At 45.7% G+C, this 20,315-nt stretch overlaps 2 non-coding genes across 2 annotated transcripts; one reads left to right on the forward strand and one right to left on the reverse strand.

Moving 5' to 3' along the window:
• Positions 1–12,629: 12,629 nt before the first annotated feature.
• TRNAR-CCG (transfer RNA arginine (anticodon CCG)) lies at positions 12,630–12,702 on the reverse strand. Its single transcript has one exon. It is a non-coding gene; the product is annotated as a tRNA-Arg (tRNA).
• Positions 12,703–15,325: 2,623 nt separating this feature from the next.
• Positions 15,326–15,398, forward strand: TRNAK-UUU (transfer RNA lysine (anticodon UUU)). Its single transcript has one exon. It is a non-coding gene; the product is annotated as a tRNA-Lys (tRNA).
• The last annotated feature ends 4,917 nt before the right edge of the window (positions 15,399–20,315 follow it).

Raw genomic sequence — 20,315 nt, forward strand, 5'->3', positions numbered from 1 at the left:
TTGTCCACAAGACCTGTGACTAACTTCATCGCTCTTCTGTGGGCTATTGTTTCTATCTAATAAAAGCAAGACTGAGGAGTCGCCGGTGGCAGCAGTTTTTCAGACTGTCTCTCCTGCTCCCTTTCTCTTGCAGCTGGCTTGTTTGTGCCTAATTCTTCTCCCACTGGAAGCGGCAAGTGGTGCCCCATCAGGGACTTGAAACAGGAGAAGCCGCCCCAACGTGAGTTTTTGCCCGGCTGTGCCTTCTTCCCTGCTGGTGAGTTGTGGGTACTTACCGCAGGGTGTGGGTAGTTTAGAGAGCACGAACGATTATCGCCCTTATATTTGCTTACTGAGAAGGCTCCTAAAGGCGGGGGGAGCAAAAGTCAGCGACGGACAACTCATGGAGCTTTTAAAGGTAATTAAAGAACATTGCTCCTGGTTCCCTATATTAGGGACTTTAGATGTGCAAACATGGGGAAAAGTAGATTATGAGTTAAAACTTTTGCATACCAGGGATGCCTGGGTGGCTCAGTTGGTCAAGCAACTGCCTTTGGCTCGGGTCATGATCTAGCATCCTAGGATCGAGTCCCACATGGGGCTCCTTGCTCAGCAGGAAGTCTGCTTCTCTTTCTACCTCTGCCTGCCATTCTGTCTGCCTGTGCTTGCTCGCTCTCCCTCTCTCTCTGACAAATAAATAAAATCTAAGACAAATCCTGAATACTTAAAAAGAAAAAACTTTTGCATACCAAAGGAAAACCAATTCTAATTACTATATGCCCTACTTGGACCCTCATTCGCTTCTTACAAACCCTGATTCAGAGAGCAATAATGAATGTTCAGGAGAAACAAAAAAAAAGAGGAACCTGAACATGCCATTCAGTATGAGAAAGAAATTACTAAGGCCGTCAGAAAGGAATATATAAAGAGGAATCTCCTCCTTCTCCTCCAATAACAGAACAAGAGGTGCCAATGGCACTGTTGCCATCGGCTCCACTGTCCTTTAAGAAGGCACCATTTAGTGAAAAAGAGGAAAAATACATGCTATCAGCTATTCAGAAAGGCCTCCTTGAAGCACAGCGAGCGGGAGACCTTGATGACTTCATCTTAATTTCCCGGTGGTTATTACAGGACATATCGCTCCAGGACATGATCCTAACAACCCTCATGGTGTCTATGAGCCCAAACATGAGCCACTTCCCTTCAAATTATTGAAGGAACTAAAACAAGAAGTACAGAACTATGGAGTTAATTCTCCATTTACAACGGGAGTCAATTCAAGGTATCACAGAAGGCAGTCGACTTATTCCGATTGATTGGTCATTGTTAGCAAGAACAGTTCTTTCTCCAAGTGAGTTCTTAACAATTTAAAACATGGTGGCAGGATCATGCAGAAATGCAGCTGTCAGGTGCCTGGGTCGCTCACTGTGTTAAGACCTCTGCCTTTGGCTCAGGTCATGATCTCAGGGTCCTGGGATCGAGTCCCGCATGGGACTCTGCTCAGCAGGGAGCCTGCTTCCTCCTCTCTCTCTGCCTGCCTCTCCGACTACTTGTGATTTCTCTCTGTCAAATAAATAAATAAAATCTTAAAAAAAAAACTCAAAAAACAAAACAGCAGGTGCCCATAAACAGAGTTCGTTGTGTTCCTGTTTCCATGGAACAGCTCATGGGTGTTGGGCTGTGGACCCGGATGCAAGATCAGGTACTAATGAATGATCAAGCTATTGAGCAGCTCCAGCGTTGCTGTTTAGAGCCTGGGAGAGAATAGAATCCCAAGGAGAGAAGTGCTCTTCTTTTCAAAAGGTGATACAAGGTCCAAAAGAAACCTATACTGATTTTACTGCAAGAGTACAAGAGGCTGTCAAAAGACAGATAAATAACTTTAGGCTGCGGATACCATTCTTCAGCTGTTGGCTTATGAGAATGCTAACACTGATTGTAAGAAACTGATACCATCCTTTAAAGGCAAGGGAACATTGACAGATTATATTAAGCTATGCCAAGGAGTAGGAACAGAGACCTATAAAGCTGATTTGTTAGCTCAAGCAATGGCTGCTCTGACCACAGGAAAATTTAAAGACAGTGTTTCAAATGTGGGCAAGTGGGGCATACTAAAGCTCAATGTAGGCAAAAAGGAACATTCCCTCTGCAAAATGCAAAAAATAAAACACCTGGTCTCTGTCCCAAATGTAAAAAGGGAAATCATTGGGCAAGTCAATGTCCTTCCAAAGTTAGCAAGGATGGATTCCCACTTCAGGGAAACTTACTTCAGGGCAAGCTCTCAGCCCTGAAAAAATAAGAGGGCCAATTCTCCCATAACACCCAGCTTTCAGACAAGTGTACCATTTTAAATTTATTACATGCCACAACTGGTAGTGCTGGATTAGATAGCCCCATTCCCAAAAATGATCTTTTAATGCCTACCAAGCTTCCCATTAAAATTCCAACTAATATTAATGGCCCTTTACCAAAGGGGACCACTGGGTTACTTTTGGGGAGATCTAACCTTCAAAGGGAGTACTAGTTCATACTGGCATTATTGATTCAGATTATGCTGGTGAAATTTCAGTGACGTTAACGACCATGGTTCCATACCATTTTCAAGAAGGAGACTGCATTGCCCAGTGGTTACTTTTACCCTATCTCCAGGGTCAATCTAAAAATAAAGAAACTCCAATGGGTTTGGAAGTACTGGAAAAACTGGAGCATGTTCAACTGAGAAAATTTATCAAGATAGACCAATTTGTCATCTTAAAATACAAGGAAAGGAATTTTCAGGTCTAACTGATACTGGAGCTGATGTCTCTATCATAAGCTCATTACATTGACCTAAAAAATGGCCATATAATTCCTCTTCTGTTACTATTACAGGATTAGGCCAGGCTGGCAATGTGCATCAAAGCTCCAATATTCTTTTCTGTGAAGGACCTGAGGGTCAGAAGGGTTACTTATAGCCATATATTGTAGACTTACCCATTAACCTTTGGGGGTGAGATTTACTAAGCCAGTGGGAAGCCTGTCTGGTTATACCTTCCCCTAAGGAAGATCCCCAGACTTTTCACTGAGGGCCGCTGCTCCTGAACTCACTAAGTTAAATTGGAAGAAGGACAAACCCATTTGGGTGCAGCAGTGTCCCTTAACACAAGAGAAATTACTACTTTGCAAACCTTAGTGGAGGAACAGATAAAAAAGGGACATATTGAAGAATCTCACAGTCCTTGGAATTTGCCAGGGTTTGTCTTTTTTTTAAGATTTTATTTATTTATTTGACAGAGATCACAAGCAGGCAGAGAGGCAGGCAGAGAGAGAGGAGGAAGCAGGCTCCCTGCCAAGCAGGGAGCACGATGTGGGGCTTGATCCCAGGACCCCAAGATCATGACCTCCGCTGAAGGTAGCAGCCGAAGGCAGCGGCCCAACCCACCAAGCCACTGCCAGTTTTTGTTATTAAGGAGCCACTGCCAGTTTTTGTTATTAAGAAAAAATCAGGAATGGGGCGCCTGGGTGGCTCAGTGGGTTAAAGTCCCTGCCTTGGCTCAGGTCATGATCCCATCGGGCTCTCTGCTCTGCGGGGAGCCTGCTTCCTCCTCTCTCTCTCTCTCTCTCTCTCTCTCTCTCTCTCTCTGCCTGCCTCTCTGCCTACTTGAGATCTTCGCCTGTCAAATAAATAAAAGCTTCAGGGGAAAAAAAAAAAAAAACCAGCCAAACGGTATCAGTGGAAGGTTCTTCCACAAGGAATGTTAAATAGCCCCACTATCTGTCAGGAGTATGTGGCAAAAATGACACAGCCAGTTAGAAATCAGTTTCCACAAGTTTATCTTACCCGTTATATGGATGATATATTATAGGCAGCCTCTGACACCATGCAGTTACAGGATGCATTCAGAATGCTTCCATTGCAATTTGAGAAATGCAAACTAATTATAGCTCTGAAAAAAAAATACAAGTCACCACACCTTTCTCATATTTGGGGGTCATTATGGACAGGACCTCAGTTAAACCACAAAAAGTCCAAATCCATAGAGATAAAATTACAACCTTGAATTATTGGCAAAAATTATTGGGAGACATTAATTGGATAAAACCTAAAACTGGAATGCCCACTATGCTTTACAGCATCTTTTTGCTTCTTTAAAGGGAGATCCTAGTTTAAACAGCCCTAGGACCCTATCAGAAGAGGCTTTAAAGTTACGGTTTGTTGAAAGCCAGATTCATTCAATGCAAACGGATAGAGTCCGACCTGCGACCTGCGATACTGTCAGACCTCATTTCCCATACCCCACATACACCCACTGGATTAATTATCCAGGAAAAACCATAGAATGAATTTTTCTCCCGAATAATACTGTTAAAACGCTACCTATATAGACCATATTGGCTGTATTATCCCAATTAGGAAGAAAAAGAACTCACCAAATACAGGGGTATGCATGCTCTGCAGGTTATTGCTCTGCCTTTAAATAAGACACAAATTGAAATGGCGTTCTAAAATAATTTAAATTGGCAGATTGCCCTTAGTGGCTTTACTTTATCCCTCTTTACATGTTGTTTCCTTTTTAAAACATACTGTTTTTGTCCTCCCTAAAATTACTTCTAAAAATCCAGTGACAGATGCCCCTACTTTCCTCATAGCTCTGTCAAAGGTAAAGCTTGTTATTATGGCCCTACTTCAAAGGTCATATCAAAAATCAGAATTAACACTGGTTATTGCGTTGTTTCAAGACGTTTCTTATGCATTTAATCTGATACTGATTCTTTGTATACAGTGTAAGTTTTACAGCATATTGAAACTGCTACTATTTCCACTACTGATGTCTCCCTCCACTCATTATCTCACCATTGACAATCCCTGATTCATCAGTGTTCTGCCCCTTTCTCTGCTACTCATATCAGAAGTCACACCGGCCTTCCTGGGCCATGAACTAAAGGTAATGAAATAGCTGATTCTCTTGTTTTCTCAGCTTTTCAGGAAGTCTCCAATTTTCACTCTGTTACACATGTTAACCAAAAAGGACTTGGCACAAATCCCTATGACTAAGGAAACAAGCAAATTCTGTTGTCCACTCCTGCCCTTCTTTTATTATTATTATTATTATTTATCTGACAGAAATCACAAGTAGATGGAGAGGCAGGCAGAGAGAGAGAGGGAAGCAGGCTCCCTGCGCCCCTACCCCTGCCCTTCTTATGCTGCTATCAATCTGCTTACACAGCCAGCAGGTATCAACCCACGAGGCATTGCAGCCAATGAGATATGGCAGATGGAAGTTATTCACACCCCTTCATTTGGGGAACAATCTTTTGTTCATGTCACTATAGACACACATTCTCACTTCACTTGGGCTATAGTGCAAACAGTTGGAGAAACTGTTGCGCGTGTTATCAGACATCTCCACGCTGCCTTTGCAGTCATGGGAATGCTTAAAGCTGTAAAAACTGATAATGCACCTGCTTATGTTCCCAATAAGTTACAGTCCTTTGTTAATCTATGGAATACAGGGGCGCCTGGGTGGCTCAGTGGTTTGGGCTGCTGCCTTCGGCTCGGGCCCTGATCTCAGGGTCCCGGGAAGCCTGCTTCCCTCTCTCTCTCTCTCTCTCTGCCTGCCTCTCTGCCTACTTGTGATCTCTGTCTGTCAAATAAATAAATAAAATCTTTTAAAAAAAATCTATGGAATACAAAACATCCTACTGGCATCCCGTATAATCCTCAATGTCAAGGAATTGGAGAATGGACTAATCAAATATTAAAATTACAGCTTCATAAAAAGAGTTACAAGGTCCTCCTCAAGAGGTATTAGCACAACTTTTATTTACTCTTAATTTTTGAATCGTGATGATAAAAACACTTCAGCGATAGAAAGACATTTTAGTAAACAAAAACAAGACAAAATTTATCCTCCCAATCTGGTGGAAAAACAGTACTTCTGATCAATGGCTCCCTGGTTACTTAGTTACCTGGGGAAAGGGATATGCATGTGTACTACCCAATGAGGCCATTAAGCCCATATGGTGCCCTCTTGTTTCATAAAGGTTCGTCATGAGCGAGAGGAAAAGATTTGGATTCGAACCGTACCCACCACTGATGATCAGCTTTGAGGGTCTCACCTTAAAAAGCACTCGAGTTATGCCACCTGAGACAGACAGAGCAAAGATTCCAACTTGGGACCAGATAAAGGAGCTGACCAAGAAAGCAGAGGAAGTTCTGGAGAGTGAGCACCGTCCTCTGACCCCTAAAAACCTGGCGGTAACTATGATGGCGTTCATCACTGTAGCCATAAGTCCTCCTGGATGTTATGCACAAATATATAATTTGACTTACTGGGCTTATATACCCAATCCTCCCCTGCTCCGTCCAGTAGAGTGGGGAGAAGATAGAATACCAATTTATTTAAATGCCTCAAAATGGGTACCTGAAATTTTGGATCCTAGATTGCCACTATTACCCTTAGAGGAGGGTACAAATACTAATCTTACCTTAGGATATCAAAATCGACCAAGATGTATCGGCAATCATTCCAGTTGTCTTATCCCTGATGATCAAAGATGGTTGGTGGACTTTCCTACTGATAATTATCTCACTACAGATCAGTTACATTTACTCTCCACTCAGGGATTCCTAGCCCATGAATATCGGGGTCCTGGCTATAACACAGCAGCACCCCCTATTCCTGAATGCAAACCAACACAAACGTGGTTGGATGAGGGAATTTACCCTTGATGGGAGGATTGTCAAGGTTCTCACCCCAGTATTGTTATTAATGATTCCTATGGAATTGTATGGGACTGGACCCCTAAGGGGATGGCAGTCACCAGTTGCTCTGGGAGAGCCTGCTCCTCTCATAGAAATTTAAAATGGCAAGTTTTTGATGATCCCATTCTACCACAAACCTTAACCTCAGGAGATGCACCTCTGGTCTGGCTTGGACAAGGATTTTCTATGCCATCTCCTTTTGTTAATTATCATAAAAGACAAAAGAATTTATGGAAGGTCACCACAGCTTTAAATCACATAAGAGTTTGGAATGCTCTTAAATTCATCAGTCTAATGACTATGCATTTTCTTTTTTCCTAATGGATAAAGAATGGGTAAAAGCTTGTGTTAGAGATCCCTGTGTTTACTGGAAAAATGACTTTGGATCATAGCAATAGAGAAATAAGCTGTCTCAAATGTAAAATGTTCATCTGTGTAGATGAGAATGTTTATACAGACAAACCTGTCATTCTTTTTTTTTAATATTTTATTTATTTATTTGATAGAGATCACAAGTAGGCAGAGAGGCAGGCAGAGAGAGAGGGAGGAAGCAGGCTCCCCGACGAGCAGAGAGCCCAATGCAGGGCTTGATCCCAGGACCCCGAGATCATGACCCGAGCGGAAGGCAGAGGCTTTAACCCACTGAGCCACCCAGGCGCCCCCAAACCTGTCATTCTAATAGAAGAAGAATAGGCATTTGATTACTGGTGAAACACCACCATGTTTGGGAAAGCTCTCCAGATGTACACAATACTTTTACAGTTTTGAAGGACTAGGTCCATAGCACAAAAAGATTTGTTGGGTTGCTCATAACAGCTATTCTAGGAATTACAGCCATTACTGCTACAACTACCACCGCAGGAATAGTCTTGCATCAAACTGTACAAACCACACAATTTGTACAAAAGTGGCATGAGAATGCTAGCAAGGCCTGGAATCAACAAACGATTGTAGATCAAAAATTAGATGAAAGTATCTCTGATTTAGAAGCAGCCATGATCTATATAGGAGATGATATACAAAATATAAAGCTTAGACTTCATATTTTATGTGACTGGAATGTTTTTTCTTTATTACTCCCCATGCTTATAATGAATCAGAAATATCTTGGAGCAAAATTCGCCGGCATATTACTAACCACTATGGTGATAATCTAACCTTAGATATTAAACAACTTCAAGATAGGATTCTAAGTATTACTCACTGGTCATTACAATCAGTTCCAGGAGTGAGTTTTACTCAGAATTAATGATACTCTATCTAACTTAAACCCTTTTACTTGGATCAGACAAACGGGTCTCGGCGTTATAAGTGGAGTGCTGATGATTCTTACTGCTGTAATCTTTTTATGCTTAGTCCTCAGATGCAGGCGAAAATCCCTCCGAGGACTGAAGAATCAAGAAGCTGCAAAATCAACTTTTCTACTTCTTCACAAACAAAAAGGGGGAAATGCAACTGCCCCTCAGAACAATGTGTGACTTCAACTAGAGCCCCTGGAAGATTTTACTAGTTTACCAAGCACATTTAGATACAGCTTTAAGAAAAACACAGACTGGCCGCAGGCCCGTAGGGGAGAGGGCAACACACGACCTTGGAGCCCAGCAGCTGGGAGCGCCGCCTGCTTCCCTGGTCCGTTACCGCTCCTTTCTCCTCCCACAAGCACCCGTGGTTTGTTAGATGAGGCCTTTGACTGTGCTTGGTTAACTGTAAACTTGACCCTCCTCCGAGTTTGTCCGCAAGACGCGCGACTAACCTTTGCCCTTCAGGGCTCCTCTGTGGGCTATTGTTTCTACCTAATAAAAGTGGGACTGGGGAGCTGCAAGCGCAGCCGTCTCTTTGACTGTTGTCCCCTGCTCCCTCTCTCGCAGCTGACTTGTTTGTGCCTAGTTTTTCTCCCTTTCGCCGGCTGGAAGCGGCACCCTGACCTCTTTTAAACGCATACGCAAAGGGTTAATGGAGCTCCCTTTGGGAACATCCGCAGGGTACTTTACTGTTCACGTGGTTACGATTTTGTTTTATCTCGTGTTGAATGTGACAAGGACGCCTCCATAGACACCGGTGGCAGAGGCGCTCGAATTCCCCCTCATGTCCAGTGTGAGCGCTGATGGGTCCAGGAGCTGTGTAAGAAATGCACGGACCCAGTCGCAGCATCTTGGCTCTGAAATACTTCTCTTGCCTAAAAGATCATTTTTATAAATACAGCTTAACTTGGGAACAGTAACAAATTTGCAGGGAAAATGAGAGAATATTACGGAGATTCTTAATACCCTGCCTGCAGTTTCTCCTGTTAGTACCTAATGTTGAGAGGATACCTTTAGGGACATCTGGGTGGCTCAGTCGGTCATGACCCCAGGGTCCTCAGACCCCCTGCTCAGTGGGGAGTCTGCTGCTCCCTCTGCCCGAACCCCTTCATGCTTTCTTTCAAAATTTTTAAAAGATGATAGTTAAACTAATAAACCAAAATTTATACATTTTTATTTTTTTAAAGATTCTATTTTTGAGAAAATCTCTATACCCAGCGTGGGGCGCAAACAATCCTGGAGAACATGAGTCACACGCCCCACCGACTGAGCCCCCCAGGAGCCCTACACATTTTTATCAACTATATTCCATAGTCTGTTCAGATTTCCTGGGTTTTTAGCCTGGAACCCTTTGCCTGTTTCCCAATACATGGTAATTTAGTTGTCACGTGGCTTTAGGCTTCTTGTTGTTGTTGCGGCAACAAAAAAAAAAAAAAAAAAAAACCCAAAACAGAAGAAACTAACAGTTTCTTAGATTTTTCTTGTTTTGATGACTGTATTAGTCAAAGGTTCTCCAGAAAGACAAAACCAATAGGGTATAAAGAGATTGTTAAAAATCCTTAAGATTTTATTTATTTGACAGAGCTCACAAGCAGAGACGCAGAGCCAAGAGAGAGGAGGAAGTAGGCTCCCTGCTGAGCAGAGACCCCGATGCTGGGCTCAATCCCAGGACACTGGGATCATGACAGGAGCGGAAGGCAGAGGCTTGAACCCACTGAGCCACCCAGGTGCCCCAATAAATAAAATCTTAAAAAAAAAAATCCAAAAGCAGTAAAAATTAAAGCCACTTCAGTGAAATAGTATCGACAAAGGGTTTGCTATGCAAAAAAGGACAGTTTCTGAACCAGAAACTGGTTACAAAACTGGTATGAAGCGTGGGGGCATGACATCACAAGACCGCTTGTAAAGTGAAAAAGAGGAAACTGTTTAACCGTTAACAGTGATTGGTTATTACAGTGGAGGTTTCAAGACAGCAGGGATGATTGAGAGTGATTATCTTAACACCACTTTAGAAAGATGAATTAAGTTTCTTTTATGATTATTAAAGACATTTGCAAGCAGTAACTTTAGTTTTCACCTGTATTCATAAAAGCTAGATTTGCTTATGTGGTTAAGTCTGGTTGGGGGATTTTCAAGCAAATTCTCCATTTTATTTTTTTGTAACAAGTTACGTTGAAGAATCAAACGCTAACCTCTTCACTCTCACAGACACACCCAGAAATAATGTTTTACCAGTTATCTGGGCACCCCTTAGTCCAGTCAAGCTGACACAAAATTAGCAATCACAAGGACTATGATAGTTGAGAGGAATTCTGGTTGGTATGTTGTAGGATGCCCCTCTACTGGAACTTAACGGTTCTTTTTGTCATGATTAGGCTGGGGCTATGAGTTTTTGGGAAGAAGACCGGAGATAAATATATTTTATATACTTACATTATATATATATAAATCTATGTACAGATCATATATATTTTTTCATCACATATTAAGGGTACATAGGATCTGCATGACTTACCATTGTTGATTTTAACTTTTAAAAAAATTGTCTTTGGAGGTCTTCCAAGTAACTGTTGGACTACACCAAATATTTTCCCAGCTCTTTGTAGAAAAAGAGACCAAAAGTAATGAGCTGTATTTGCTGTATTCCACATCTTGAATGAGCTCAAAAAAAACTGTAATGGGGGCGCATGGGTGGCTCAGCAGTTAAGGCCTTTGCCTTTGGCTCAGGTCGTAATCTCAGGGTCCTGGGATGGAGCCCTGCATCAGGCTCTCTGCTCAGGGGGGAGCCTGCTTCCCCCCTCTCTCTGCCTGCCTCTCTGCCTATTTGTGATCTCGTTCTGTCAAATAAATAAAATGAAAAATCTTTTGTAAAAATTGTGATGCTTTCTGTTACAGTTCAGAAAAAGAGAAAACTTACCTACTTTGGTTAATTACACAAATAGTTACATAAGTGACTAATTATTGCATGTAATGGGTAAACAGGTTAAATTCACAGACTTCCTTTTTAAGCAGGCTCCACACCCAGTGTGGGGCTTGAACTCACAACCCCTGAGATTCAGAGCTGCAGGCTCTGCCCCTTCGGCCAGGCACCCCTTAGTGCATTAAGTTTAAATATGCTTCAGCTACTGTGTACCAATTTCAGATCGGAGTGGGACGTTTCTTGAATCAGAAATGCCAAGAGAGGCTCTAGCTCAATGATTTCAAAGTTAGTGGACTTTCCCTTTCAACTGTTAGGTTTTCTTTAAAACCATCCAATCCAAAAATGACCCTGGTATTTTATGAAGAATGTGTAGCAGAAGCTGACTTTTCTGTCCTTCGGGACTGATGTGCAAGGTCTTGAGTACAAGCCCCTGTATCTCTGCATGTGTAACCAAACCGCTCCTGTACTTTTCAATCATTCTCTCTTGCCTTCCCTGCCTACATGACAAGAAATGCAATGATCCAGTGCATTGTCTTTGCTGCTGCCGGGTCCTACCCCACGGTCTTCAGTGCCACGCAGGATGGCTGCTTTGGCAAAAAGAAGACAAGAAAGTGCAGGAAAACCCAGTTTACCCTAAATTTTCTTCAAGAAACATGCTAACCACAGTAGTTAAAAGTTCACCTTGAGTTCTATTTTTCAGTAACATCGAAGAGCAGAACAGGGGGAAAAATAAAGAACCTGACAGACGTCTTTGTTGAGTCTTTTCACTCTTGAGTTGGGAAACAGGAAACAGAGAAGCAGAGTCGTTACCACGGAACCCGCACCCTCTTCTTCTGGCTTCCACCGCACACCATCCATGGAGCACCCCGAAAACTGGATCCCAAATCTTGACTGGTGAGTCTAAGTGGGTGGGTGGACGGTAGAAAATGGTGATACTTAAGGAACATGAACTCTTCCAAGAGTGAAAGTTAAAAACAACTGAAGAAGCAGTTGAAATATTAATCCGCCCGAGTGGTCTGGAATAGTTCAAATGGGAGAGCCTGGAGCTGACTTGATCCCTGCTTCAGAACCAAGTTTGGGTAAGATGATCGGATGTTTTGGCCAACATTCAGTCATCCTTCGGAGGCTTTTCCGTAAATCATGGGATGGACAATGCCAACGCCCTGTGCTCACAGTGAAGCCAAACAGTGGAAAGATGAGAGAATAATGGACTTACTAGCTTTTAGTACATTGTCTGGAGAAGTTGGATCCCTGAGCCGGGATAGTTCAATCTGATAAGCAACAGACCCCATAGGTGGGGGGGGGGGGGTTCGGATTTCGTGTCTGTTCTGGGCTCAGTATTCCCCACCCCCTCCAAACTCCTATTTCTAACTTTTAAACAGAAGCCCTTAGAACCCTGCTTTCCAGAGAAACGACTGTAGTTCGCTTTTCTACCCTTCTCCTCCTCCTCTTGGCCACAATCTTCAGTGGGTCTTGTAGCCAGAAATCCAGGCTTGACACACTGCTGACAACCGCTCGGCACCGCTTTTCCAGTCTCACTTAGTGACTAGAAGCCAAGGACAAAACGTAAGTTATTAGTAGCTCGGCGGCACCCAGGCTTTCAACTCATTTCAGGCTTCCAAAGACCACTCCAGAGTCCGCAGGTGGACGTCAAATGAAAGTTTCTTGTTTGGCAAGAAAGGAGCGACCACGAAGGGACTCGAACCCTCAATCTTCTGATCCGGAATCAGACGCCTTATCCATTAGGCCACGCGGCCAGCTGGTGAAGCCACATTTTTCCAAACCTGGAAGCTGAGATGAAATAGGTTTCTGCTTTCAAAGTTTTAAGTTTGCAGCTGGAGGAGGATTTAATTATCAGTATTAAAAAAAGGAGGGGGGGTGTAGACTAGAACTCCATCCGGCCTCCCTAACAATCACTTAAAACTAGTGCACGGTGAGATCGCGAAAGTATTTTACTGTAATTCCTTCATGCCGGAGGCTGTAACAACTTGACTCTCCACCAGGCAATGAGAAGAATCGCCCCACGCGGGCGGGGCAGTGGGTCCGCCACCTCCCGCGGAGAATGGAGCACTCTGTCCCCACGTCTGAGGTGCATGTGGTGACTTCCAAACTAGGCCCAGCTGGGGAGGAGGGGCGGGCGACGGTGGCTTGGGCTGCCTCACCCGCTCCTTAAGGCCCCAAGCAGTTTGCCTAAAGGTGCTCTGCTCCCTGCGGCCCTTGGATTCATCCCCAACAACCCAGGGCCGCGTGTGCCCGAGTCCAGCGGACCCTCAGACTCGCTCACGTGCTGAGACTGTCCTCAGTTGTGGTGGATTTTGTGCTGGAGGAATAACAGACTAAAACCTCAAAATGCCACAAAATTTTTTTAAACTGGTATTTTTTTGTTCGGTCTGAGAGAGGAAAAAATTCACGGGCAGGCGTAACGCTGCAGAGTAAGGTTGGTGGACTGGGCACAAGCAGCGGCATTTCTTCCTTTCAGAGACGGCTGTGGTATGACGGCAAAGACTGGCACCGAGATTTAAAAACTGATACTACACAACTAACAAACAGCTTTTGAAAACCACATAAACCTTTCCTTACACAGATGACACCATTCCCTCCGGAGCCATCCACGGCTTCTTTCCCTGAGATTTTTATCGGATGTGCTCCAAGGAACATTTCTTTAAAATTTTAAATGTTTTGAACAAAATATTTTGTGAGGAAGCCAAGAAAGATTGGAAAGCGCAGAACTCCTGCTCTTGCCGCCTCTGTCTGAGATATTTTCCTTAAGGAATTGGGTGGTGGAGGGTGTCCATAGTCAGAAGAGACTCGTGTCGTGGAGTTTTGAAAAAGAGCCCCCCCCCCCATTTCCTTAGACGATTTGCCAAACCATGGATCAAATCTCACATTCACACCTTTAGTGCAAGAATCTCCCAAGGGGTTATGTCAGCCAGTTCATCTAGGACCCTAGGAATTACCTTAATTCTTGAATGTGGGACGTGCGGCATGTCCCGTATCCTGTGTGTCTCACTGACGCAGACGCAGAGGACAGGGAGAGGAAGTGGTCTGCGGTCAGCTTTTCTGATGTCTTTTCTTTCTGTTCTTCTTTCTCGCTCTTTAATGACGCCGGGATTGGAACCGGAGTGGGATGCCGGCTCGTGTGCAATGACCGCCTCCCGCGGGACGTCCGAGGAAGCGATACCTCCGTCGTTTCCTGAACGCAGGGACTCCCCAAGCTGGCTCGGTCTCGCAGCCCCGTGGTGCCCCAGCCCGCGGAAACCCTGTCACTTGCGACCTGCAGAAGGAAGAGGTGGTGAATCTGGCGGGGAAGTGGGGGGTGGGAATGAGAAGGAACGTTGAAGGGAGGGAGCGCGGCGGACAGTTCCAGCTTGAAGCAAAGTGGGGAGACTGACCTAGGCCGGCCTGCTGACACTCCCTCTTCCCCTCCGTGCACTGCCCTGGATTCATTACTGCCACTGTCTGTATTTGGAGAAGGAACAGTTGACAGAATAAGGCTGTGTTTAACACTGCTATTTCTCTTTCTTTCTTTCTTTCTTTCTTTCTTTCTTTCTTTCTTTTTTTTTTTTTTTTTTTTTTAAGATTTGTTTATTTATTTGACAGAGAGCCCGGACACACACACGCAAGCAGGGGGAGTGGGAGAGGGAGAAGCAGACTCCTGCTGAGCAGGGAGCCGGATGCGGGTGGATCCCAGGACCCTGCGATTGATCGTGGCCTGAGCCAAAGGCAGACGTTTAACCAACTGAGCCCACCAGGCGCCCCCAGCACGACTATTTCTAAAATCTTTGGGGCAAGATCACCCCAGGGAAGAGCCTGCATGCCAGGCTGACCCTGCCCCATGCACCGCCCTGCGTGGCTGTCCCTGTCCTGGCTCAGTCCCTGGGTCTGCTGGCTTGGGGGGGGGGGGCGGCTGGCGAGGCAGTCCCACCCGCCAACCGAGAGGGGCCCCTTGTGGAACATTGTCCTACATCTTTAGGTTCTTCCTCCTCCACTGGCTCCCCCCCTGACTACAAACGCTGCAAGACAACGCAGAAGGATACGGACAGAACAGAAGCGGGGAGCAGCCTGAGTGCTAACTTGGGAGACTTAGGGGCAGGTGCTCAACCAGAAGTGGGATCCTCTGTGTCTCCAGTGTGGCCTGAAACGGCTCTAGCTGGGAGACGTTGCATGGGGGGGGGGGGGGGGGTCGGGGGGGGCGGGGGAGACAAGGAAGGGAGAAAGAAGAGACGGGCTCCCCAGAGACTGCAACATCGCTCTCAAAGAGCGCTTCTTCAGTGTGAGTAGAATTCAAGGTATATCGTTTAAGAACTAGGACATGAAGCTTAGGACTGGCCAAATAATCAAGCCTAGATTGGATACCCATGGAAAGAGTGTGTTATGAGAGCCTGGGTAGCTCAGTTGGCAGAGCATCAGACTTTTAATCTGAGGGTCCAGGGTTCAAGTCCCTGTTCAGGCGCACCTTCTCCCATTTTACCCTAATTTCCAATAAGTACACCAGGGGTCTGTCAGTGAATGGGTCCACGTGTACCTTGACTGGAGCCTTGTTTACACAGACACGACCTCTGTAAAGATTGCTGACCTGGAGATTTGTATTTTTATGTGGTTTTTAGAGAAGAGTCATCAGTTGGCCAGTAAATGGAGAGCAATCAAAATTTCTGAACTTTAAAAACAAGAAAAAAAATTGAAACCAGAAAAACAATTTTAGGGGCGCCTGGGTGGCTCAGTGGGTTAAGGCCTCTGCCTTCAGCTCAGGATATGGTCCCAGGGTCCTGGGGATCTCTGCTCAGAGGGGAGCCTGCTTCCTCCTCTCTCTCTCTGCCTGCCTCTCTGCCTACTTGTGATCTCTGTATGTCAGATAAATAAATAAAATCTTTAAAAAATTTTTTTAATCAGGAACCACAGAGGTCAGAAAGAGTGGCACATTTTCAAGCACTGATCGAAAAGAACTGTCGACCCAGAATACCGTATCCAGAGAAAATATCCCTTAGGAATGAAGGGGAAACAATGTTCCAGACCCAGTAAAACTAAGATAATTGGTATCAGCAGAACTACCCTAAAACAACAGCTCCGGTAAGTTCTCCACCAGAAAGAAAATGATAAAAGAAGGAATGCTGGACATCAGGAAGAACAAAAAAAAATTTTTTTAAGCAAGAAACATACTAAATACAGTAAATTTTCCTTATCTAGAGTTTTCTCAGTTATGTTTAACCCTTTGCAGCAAAAGGCATAGCACTGACGTGGTTCCAATGACTGTGAGAGAAACTGCCAAGACAGCTGAATGTTGCAGACGAGGAAGGCCGAGTGGCAAGGGAGGAAGGGTCGGCACAGCACATGAACCGGCAAAATGCTCGTGCGAACCCTGCGTAGGCAGATCCGTATGCTGGAATCCTGGAGCAGCCACTAGAAACCTCTGCAAAGAGAGACAGTCCAAAAGACTGCAGATACGTGAATATGGGATAATAAAAGATGGACAAGTGGTCCATAAAAAGGCAAAACAAAACAAAACAAAACAAAAGAACAAAAAGCGAAAAGCACAGAAACAGCCAGAAAGGAAAAAACATAAAGTGCCAGACTGAAGCCCTCAGGTACCAATAATTACGTCAAACATAATCTCAGCACCCATGAAAGGATGGATATTAATAGGGTGGATTAGAAAATATGCCCCACCTCAACGCTGCTACAAGAAACTCACTTCAGACAGAACAACAGGGTTCCCCTGGGTGGCTCAGGGTCATGGGATCAGCCTTGCACTGGGCTCCATGTCCAGCTTGGAGTTTGCCAGAGATTCTCTTTCCCTCTGCCCCTCCCCCTCTAAAAATAAATCTTTAAAAAGGATAACTGAACAGGGAGGTTGAAACAATGAGGGTGAACAAAGATATGTTATGCAAACAACTGAAAGGCAGCTGGAGTTACTATACTAACATCAGTAAAGTAAACCTCAGAACAAAGATCATTAACAGAGACAGAAGGACCATTATAAAATGGTAAGAAGTGTCCCTCCACCAAGATGGCAGAGCAACTGTGACACTTGTGCACCACACTACAGAGCTTCCAGTCTTCCAGAATGTGTAACAACATAGAACACATCCTGTGTAGGGGTGCCTGCATGGCTCAGTGGGTTGAAGCCTCTGCCTTTGGCTCAGGTCATGATCCCAGGGTCATGGGATGGAGCCCCGCATCAGGCTCCCTGCTGAAGTGGGGAGCCTGCTTCCCTCTGCCTACTTGTGATCTCTGTCTGTCAAATAAATAAATAAGATCTTAAAAAAAAAAAAAAAGAACACATTCTGCACCGTAAATCAAACCTCCACACACAAAAAAATTACTTTCTTCTACAGTTCTACTGAGATGTAACTGACAGACAGCACTGTGTAAGTTTAACACATACCAGCATAATAACTTGACTTTACATATATCGCAAAATGGTTATCGCAATGAGTTAACATCCATCATCTCATACAGATCCGAAACAGAAAGAAAGAAAAGAAAAAATGTTTTTCTCCTTGTGATGAGAACTCGGGATTTACACTCGACAACTTTCTGAGTTAACTGCAGACAAGATGTTGAACATTACATCCCCAGTGCTTATCTGTCTGGAACTGGTAGTTTCTCCCTTTGACCACATTCATCAAATTCCCTCACCCCCTGCCTCTGGAACCATAGTCTGATCCTTTTTCCCAGCTAGTGTCTTGGGTGCTTTTTTAGGCTTTTTTGTTTTGTTTTGTCTTTTTTTAAAAGATTTTATTTATTTATTTGACAGAGATCACAAGTAGGCAGAGAGGCAGGCAGAGAGAGAGGAGGAAGCAAGCAGGCTCCCTGCTGAGCAGAGCACCCTGGATCCCAGCACCCTGTGACCTGACCTGAGCCCGAGGCAGAGGCTTTAACCCACTGAGCCACCCAGGTGCCCCTTGTTTTGTTTTTTTAAGCAGGAGGCACTTTTTTGTAAGTGTCCAGCTTATTTTTTCATTTATAGGATGCAGATAACTCCTGATTTGCCTGATTCACAAGGTCATTGTCAAAGTCAAATGAGATTTTTTAAATGCACTAAATTTATGCTGCATGCATGTAAAAGTTGCTTTTGTTATTTTATCTTATGCATGTGTCAGACTTTAGGATGAGTCATTTGCCGAACTATTAACTGTAGTTTTTTAAAATGGATCTTTTTATCCCCATTTAGCCACATCTTTCTTTAAATAATTCAATTACTGAACAGGTAAAGTATTCTTGGTTTCAGAGGTAGAGGTCAGTGATTCATCAGTTGAATAGAACAGCCAGAGCTCATCACCCAGTTACCCCAGGCCCCCTCAATTTGTTTCCTAGAGTTAAGAGTCTTTATGGTTTTTCTCCCTCTCTGGTTTCATCTTGTTTTATTTTTCCCTCCCTTCCCCTATGATCCTCTGTCTTGTTTCTTAAATTCCACAAATCAGTGGAATATGATATGTCATATGATAACTGTCTTTCTCTGATTGACTTATTTCATTCAGTATAAAACCTTCCAGTTCCCACCATGTCCTTGCAAATGACAATGTTTCATTTTTTGACGGCTGAGTAGTGTATATACACACACACACACACACACACACACACACACAAGATGGGGTGATCTTTTTATTCCCCATATAATGTCATATAGTATTTGTCTTTCTCTGCCTGACTTGTTTAACACAGTGTCTTTTTTTTTTAAAGATTTTATTTATTTATTTGACAGAGATCACAAGTACACAGAGAGGCAGGCAGAGAAAGAGGAGGAAGCAGGCTCCCCGCTGAGCAGAGAGCCCGACGCGGGGCTCTATCCCAGGACCGCGGGATCATAACCCGAGCCGAAGGCAGAGGGTCCAACCCACTGAGCCACCCAGGCGCCCCTTAACACGGTGTCTTTAAGGTCCATCCATGTGGTCAAAAATGGCAGGATGTCCTTATTTGTTACGGCTGAATGGTGTTCGTGTGTGTGTGTGTGTGTGTGTGTGTGTGTGTGTGTACCACACCTTCTTTATCCACGCTTCCCGGGGAACACTGGGGCTGTTGCCAGGTCTCGGATACGTCCACAGCGCTGCGGTGAACCGAGGGCCGCAGATACCTCTTCGACAACATGCTTTCGGCTCCTTCAGATACATTCCCAGAAGTGAGGTTGCTGGGTCATGTGGTAGTTTTATTTCCAGTGTTTTGAGGCGCCCCCACACCGGTGTCCACAGTGGCGGCGGCAGCTTGCATTCCCGCCAACAGCGGAAACCAGGGTCCGTTTCCTGCTCACTCTCCCCAGCACTTGTTATTTCTTGTCTCTTGGTACCAGCCACTCCCACCGGCGTGAGACAAGCCCTCACCGCCGGTTTGACTTGCATGTTCCCGGTGGTCAGTGATACTGAGCATCTTTTCACGCGCCTCTTAGCCATCCCTGTGTCTCCTTTGGGAGAATGTCCACTCGAGTTCTTTGCTTGTGTTTCATCGGATTATCTGAGGCTTTCTGCCATCCGTTTTGTGAGCTGCTTCTGTACTTTGGACGTTAACCCTTATCAGATATATCGTATGCAAAAACATTACCCGCGAGGAAGCGGGAAAGAACCGAAGCCACAGCGGCGGGGGGGGGGGGGGGCTGGCAGTCACCGGCGGTCCCCACCGTGGCCGTCGCGGGGGCCAGCGCGGCGGGGGCAGATGCGGCCGCGGGTTCGGCTCGGAGACGCGCGGAGGCAGAGGCGGGGAACGCGCCGCCGGCCGTGCGCTCTTGGAGCCCGTGGTCCCCAGCAGACGCTTCCGGCCCTCGGAAGGGGCTCTACCCGCCGCGACCCCGGCTCCGGACCCGGGACTCCCGCCCGCCGCTCCCGCGCCCCGGGATCCCCCCCGCCCCGCCTCCGCGCCGTCGGAGCTCACCAGACCGCGCACCGGCGCGCGCCCTCTGGCACCTGCTCGCCCCCAGAGCCTCCGCTCTGCTCCCCGCCGCACGCGCCGCGCTCCCGGTGCCCGCTTCCCCGGGAGCCCGCCCGGGGCCCACGTCCTCCGCCGCTCGACCCACCTAGCGCGGGTTCGCTAGGCCTCCCGCGGCCAAACCCGCCGGTTTCCAGAACCCCGCGCGCGGCTCTTGAACGCGGGCGCCTCCTGGTTCACCCAGTCCCTGGAGATTTCGGATTTCCTCGCACACTCCGCAGGACCCGGACCCTGAGCTGAGGGGAGGGCCGGGCAGAGGGGAGGGGAGGAGGGTGCGCAGGAGCAGGATGGAGGACTGGGAGGAGCGGCCTGGGAGCCACCAATGCTCCGTCCCCGGCACGAGCCTGACTTGACCCAAGATGTTTTCATCACGATTCCCTCGATTCTAGTTTTCAGCGCTTTGATCCTAGACGAGAAAACCGGCCACAGGACTAGGTCTGGACAAATAGGGCCACTT

The sequence above is a fragment of the Mustela lutreola genome, chromosome 6 (assembly GCF_030435805.1).
Source record: "Mustela lutreola isolate mMusLut2 chromosome 6, mMusLut2.pri, whole genome shotgun sequence".
NCBI lineage: Eukaryota > Metazoa > Chordata > Mammalia > Carnivora > Mustelidae > Mustela > Mustela lutreola.